Source organism: Lactuca serriola, chromosome 3 (assembly GCF_051521515.1).
Source record: "Lactuca serriola cultivar US96UC23 chromosome 3, Lser_US96UC23_V15, whole genome shotgun sequence".
Lineage (NCBI taxonomy): Eukaryota > Viridiplantae > Streptophyta > Magnoliopsida > Asterales > Asteraceae > Lactuca > Lactuca serriola.
Window position 1 is genome coordinate 3,152,336 of NC_136410.1, and position 6,517 is coordinate 3,158,852.

At 37.3% G+C, this 6,517-nt stretch overlaps 1 pseudogene; it reads right to left on the bottom strand.

Annotated features, from left to right (window-relative positions):
• Positions 1–5,252: 5,252 nt before the first annotated feature.
• LOC145094235 (putative lipid-binding protein AIR1 pseudogene) lies at positions 5,253–5,826 on the bottom strand (annotated as a pseudogene).
• Positions 5,827–6,517: the final 691 nt, after the last annotated feature.

The window sequence follows — 6,517 nt, forward strand, 5'->3', positions numbered from 1 at the left end:
CATAAGTTGTGGTCCAGAAAGGTAAGCCAGACATATGTTGTGGGCTCGGGAGCAAGGGAAACATAAGTTGTCGACTAGTAAGGCAAGCCAAACTTATGTTATGGGCTCGAGAGTAAGCTAGACATAAGTTGTGGGTCGGAAGGCAAGCCAGACTCATTCTATGGATTGATGGGTAATCCAATTTGTTAGTTGTAGACCTAATATGCATGTTGTTATATGTTGTGTGGTTGTACTTTGGGGGAACTCGCCAAGCTTTGGATTACAGTTTAAGTTTTATGTTTTGAGGAAAGTAAAGGCATGATCGTGCACATCCTCCTTGTTTTAATGATACTGATTTGAGACACTCTAAGATATGATTTCCACTTTTGAGAACAATGTTTTTAAACATTTGGTTTTTATTTGGTTTTGTCTGAAACCAATGATTCCTCATGATTTAAAATTGAAAGAAAACTTATCGTGATTTGTGGGATGTTACAAGCTGGTATCAGAGCCTGGGTTTGACAGAATTGGATGAACATTCGGGTGACTCCAGACTCAAATTAAGGAACTGTAAAAAGTTTTCAAAAGTAACGAAGGAAGGACGAGATGTGTATGATTAGCCGAAGCAATCAAGTTTACCACAAGTTACCCACACTATTATTTGTTATTGATGAGTATGATAGAACTGCATGTTAGTGGTAGGCTAGGGATCTTCAGGAATTACATGATATAATTACCTGATGTATGATGCCTGATAGCCTAGGAGGATTTCTCGTATGCTAGATGAAATTGACATCATTACTGTATTTGCTTACTGTGCATCATAGTTATACATAATTAAGATTCTATAGCCCAAGAATTTTTGATTTAGCCTTATTTGCTATTCTTGTCTGATGAAGGGCTTAGGGTAGGATCAAGTATCCAACTATCTATAGGATCCAACGTTATTTATGATTAGCATGCACGAGTGGCTGCAGGGTTGGTGGAAGTTTCATGAATGAGTTTGTGGGTATAGAAGGCCAGTTGAGGAAGGATTAGCCACTCTTGAGAGAGTGAGGACAGGATAAATGTCTATCCTAGATGCATGGGCCTAGTGGTTAGGAATTGCATGTAAGCATCTGCCTGATTTTATTATGTCTTAATGCCAGTCAGTTTCACTACTTGAATGCTGCTTACTTCACTTTGTAGGTCTCATATTAATGGGAGTTGAATATTAAATGAATATATTGAATTACATGATACAAAGGTAAAGTAATCTTAGAGTGAAGGATTTGGTCCTATTGCGCAACTCTCATCTTATTCTAACTGATTTAGGGTTGAGTCTTTTATTCGAAAGATTATTTAAGTTTTGTTGCGTGTAATTATATTCATGAAGTGGTTAGCTGATATTAGTAGGGGTTCTTCAACAGTTGATGGTAGGGTGAGTTGGGGATCCTAAGGGAGCCTTGGAAGTGCTTTAGGCGTTAGTTATGCTGTTTAGTGGATATTGAAGTATTATTATGAGTAAGTGAATTAGAGGACTAGGGATGATTCTTAAAGAAAGTATGAATAGGTGTGGAAGGTAGTATTCGGCCCATACTAATGAAAGAACATGATCCATACTCGAATTGGGGGAAGTCACGAGGATTCTAAGGAGACGGTTGAGTATAGATAGTATGGTTTCTAACCATGATTCGTGACGGTGTCTCCGTATCTGTCGATCATTTAAGTTATGACTGTTCAGGATGAGGATGATTCTGGTGATTGGTTGGTCCTCGGTGGCCATGTCAGGTTGGGTTTGAATGGTGCAGTTTCAGGTGAGTTAGTAGATTGTAGAGGTCTCAAGAGCCTTACTCGAGGTAGTTCCAGGAGAGCCGTGGGACCCAACAAAGAAGTGGTTATCATGATCGGCTCGAGCATTACAGCTAGAGGCTGAGCGATTAGCAAATGGGCTAGAATGTCGTTGTCTATGGTGGGGTTATGTCCTTTCGATTTTCTAAGTTTGGTGGAAAGAGTAAACAGGCATGAGACTCCCAGAGTTGAGACGTAAAGCCAACATTGGGTTAGATGGATGCGGTTTCTGACGGCAGTATGTCAGTATGGGAATGCACAAGAGGATTTTATGTTATGGATGCCTTGAGATGAGATCAAGTGTTTGCCTTCTTATGATATAGGTAGGGCAGGTGCAAGTTGATGGTTTCAAGTGATCAGGGAAGTGAAGATGGATCGACAAATTTTGTTGTCTTTGATGTAACTCGATTGTGAGAGTTATGCCTCTTGAATATATGAATGATCCTCACGATGAATTTTCGGTTGGGGATTTATGGAGGAGGTAAATGGTAATCCATTTGTTTCTAGATATGAAGTTGGTGTTTTGCTGGTATATCTACATGGAGTTCATAATATAAGAGACATCCATGATTAGGGAGTTCGCGAGGTCTCCATCTGAGATTCGGAATCTCTTGGAGTTTTCTTGGTCCTTATCTAGAAATAATCATGTGCTGTCTTATATATCTCCAGATTTAGGGATGTTATTCATTTGGGTGAGCCGGTTTGAGTTTTGGTCTGTTTGCAACATCAATTGGTGGCGGTTCGGACATTAAGTGGGGGAGATCTGGATATTCTACATAAGGAATCATTGGTCTATTAGAATTATGGTTTCAAAAAAATGTGTCATAGAGATTTGTGTTTTGGGTATGCGAAACTTTGGTTCAGGATTTGGCCATGACGAGGGCGTAGACCATTTTTCTATCATATGTATGTGTTCAAGAATGCAAGATTCATACATGTGGTGAGAAGCTGATGGACAAGGAGCTCATTGTAGTCAGTGGTTCCTATAGGAAACATCAAGAAATAGATAAAGAGGCATTTGGGTCACTTAGTTTGATTATCAATCGTTGAAAGATTTTGTCAGCTTGTTGAATAGATTGATATATATAGTTTAGGATGAGCAGTTGATGATCGGTCAATCAGTTTAATAGTTTGGTATGTATGTTTCCCGGTGGGTTTTAGTTCATTAGTGTATTGGATCATAGGATTAGTTGTAATTGCATCCTTAATTGTTAGTCATTTCGTTCATCATCAACATCAGAAATTCTTTGAAATTTTCGGGTTGTATCAGTTGACGTTCAATAGATGTGTCAACCAATTGACATGTTCAGCTCGAGATTAGGGATGTCCTAGGTTATTGGAAGTTTAGAAGTTAGGACAGCGTTGTTTAGTTTTAATAGACATGACATTATATCTGCATAGAATCTAATTTTTAACATGTCATACTGGAAGGGTTGATATTTGGATGATTCCGACCAGATTTTTAGCAGCATTTATGGATAACTTTAAAAGTCTTATCAAGATAGTTACGTGTTGATGGGTTATGTTTAGTCTCAATCAAGGTATGGGATCTTCTTTTGATCGTTCAGGAGAATGTTTTTTTAATGATTGTGGTTCATCATTCCATTAGACCTTCTGGTACTTCACCCTTTGGGTAAGGTTGTAGGTTCCCTTATGAGTGTATTATGGTAAGTTCATTAGATATTGTCGTGAGGAGTGTATATGGACTAGACAAGATAGAAATGGAGCAGTCGTTTCAAATTATATGCATGGTTCTTATTTGGGTTATAGAATTTGAATTGGAACAAGAATGTGGCCATTTATCCCATTCTTGGGTCGTGTGCGACCATGTTATCTTTAGATTTTGCATTGGTAGCAGCATGTACTGTAAAAGGAATTGTGTAGGGTAGAAGTATGGAAGTGTTGTGTTTGATTAGCATGGAGAGGGATGTTGATTGGGTTCTTGCAAGATGGTGGATTGAGGTTGAGTATCTTTAGTCCCCATAGTGTTAGTCGCAAGTTTTCAGGCGAGTGAAGGAATGACAGCAAGATCGGTGTGGTACCGTGTCACGATGTATCGTGAACCACTGGTTGTATGTTTCTTATGGGGGACCCAGTAGTGAATTTGGAAGGTCAAGATAGCGGGAGAAATGCAAAGATGGGTTGATGGCTAGGAAGGGCATTCCAGACTCATGTTGTGGGCTCGGAGGTAACCTAGACTTATGTTGCAGACCTTGTAGAGGTATTCCAGGCATAAGATGTGGGCCTAGTGATCATGTTTTTTTTTTCTGCGTGTGTAACTTTGGATGTTATTGCATAGTAGGAGCCGGGAGACTTAGTGACTAACTGGTTTGGAACATGTGGGTAGTTAAGGGTTGTTGGGAGTAACAGTTATACATCAAAAGTCTCTTGTGGAGTGTTTGCATTATAATTACCGTTTGCTTGCGAGCTGCTTATTAGGATTTTGGTTACCAATGATGGGTATCGATTATGGAACCTCGGGTTACGCAGTTTATTATGAATGTCTCGAGTGATTGTCAGGTGGAGGTACACCTGAGCTGATAAGGGACTTAGGTGTAATATGGCAATTCTTGGATTGACCATCTTTGCTCGTAGAAGTAGTGGGTTGGTAATAAAGTGTTAGGGATTCAAGGGTGTATTTAAGGTTTTTGGTACAACTTCTTGATTTAGGATTGAGTGAAATTCATGATCGGTGTGTTTTGAGTATTCTTTCCACATGTTTTGGTGGTGTTATTAGTAAAAGACAAAGGGTAGGTTCAACGAATGGATGAATATCAGTCCTAGAGTATGGTTTCTGAAGTTTAGAATTGATGGGTTACAAGTCCCAGGGATCATATTGATGGAGTTATTTCGGTGGTTGTAGTTTTGAGAGTCCCCGGTTGTGTGGTTCTCACTAGAAGTTACGTCCTATAGTTAAGGAGTTGTGAAATATGTTGGAGTTATACATGTTTCTCTATAGTGGTTATTAGTTGAGACTTGTCTTTGGAGTCACCTTGTTTCAAATAGAAGGTTCAACAACAGTGAATAGTCAGGGGTTCTATTTCTTAGTGGTACCCTTAAATGTTGGGCTTTTTGGAGGAACGGTGTCCTTAGATATTTTGCTAATGATTTTATCATGACTTCGATTTTTAGAACACTGACGTACATATCTCTAATCTTACTTCTAAATCTACATCATTGTCCGCCACACAACCATTTGATTGTAGGATACATTTCCAATATAAATGATACCGTTGGTAAAAGGCACCTTTGTTCTCTGGACTCTTCACTTGATAGATTTTTCATACTTTAGTAGGTGGACAAATGTAAACCTAAAAACAAACATAATGAGAACTTTTCTGCATACATTGTTGTGCAAGCGAATTTATGAGTGCTAACATAAGCACAATTTGGTATGATTGTGTTAAACAAGTTCCATCCATTGTTGGTCAAAGAAAGATTCAAATGAATTCAACATAAAGAAACACTGAAATTTAGATTTTAATTCCCAAGAACTAACAATTTATATCATCATTACAAGGAAATTAAGATGGTTTATTCGAATTAAGACACAACAGTAAGCTCGCAATCCAATACAAATACCCAAGTTACTTATGTGGTTGATGATTTAAGCACATTGAAAGTCCGTCGGGACTTTCTTGCTACAAATATTAAGAAGCAAAGTAAGAGAGAATGGTACATTCAGATTGATCCCCAAAACATTGGCTTTGATTGCAGTGCAAAAGCAAGTAGCAGCCTCAAGATCAACAAGGCCTTCTATGAGGCTACAACATGGTCTATTCGGTGGGTTCCCAACATCAAGACCAAGTAAACGCCCAAGCACATTGGCACACACACCTAGTTTTAGGGAGTCTATTGGACAAGTTGCATCAGATGGCTTTAGGTTAGGGCTGGGGTAAGTGATGTAACCACTCCCTAGAGCAAAGAAGAGAACATTGAGTGCTAGAAAGAGTGCTAGGGGGGTATTGGTCTTTGAAGGCATCTTCTTGTATATGTTTTTATTATTATATTTAAGTGGGCTTTTGAAAAGGATGAAATTAGAGTTAGGGCTTGTGGGGTTTATATAGGGCAAAATGGCTACTTAATGCTTTACATCTATGTTTATGAAATTAATGTATGTGCATCATAGGCGAAACGCTATTATGGAATTGTAATATGTGTGTTAAAAGTTTGTGTTTTTACACTCTAATTTACTCAACGATTGATATTTTTTAATTGAAACATCATAAGTTATTAACGATATGTAGTTTTTTCTATAACAAATGTGTAAATTTGTGAGATGAGTTTATTTGGCATCAAACTTTTAAAAGCTTTTATCTTTTAGTTTTAATATAAAAATCGAATTAAAAAAAATGGCAACTATGTTTTTTATCTAAACAAAACTCTTTTAATATAAAAGCTATTTTAAGCAATTTTTAGTCTTTCGGCCTCTAGAAGATTTTACCTTATGTAATTTTACACTTTTACATAGATTTTTTTTATTATGATTACTAATTACTAATTGTGATGTCTGAAAAGCTTACTAGAATTCTCGTTTGTTAATAATGATTATTTGGACATTTGATTAACTATTATTCACCCTAGTAAATCACGCGCTAATATTTAATTGTAACTTTTATTAAACTAAAATATATCTAAGGATAAATTTATGCATGCTAAGATGTTATGATTGCAAAATAGTCTTATTAATGTAAACACGACGATAAAG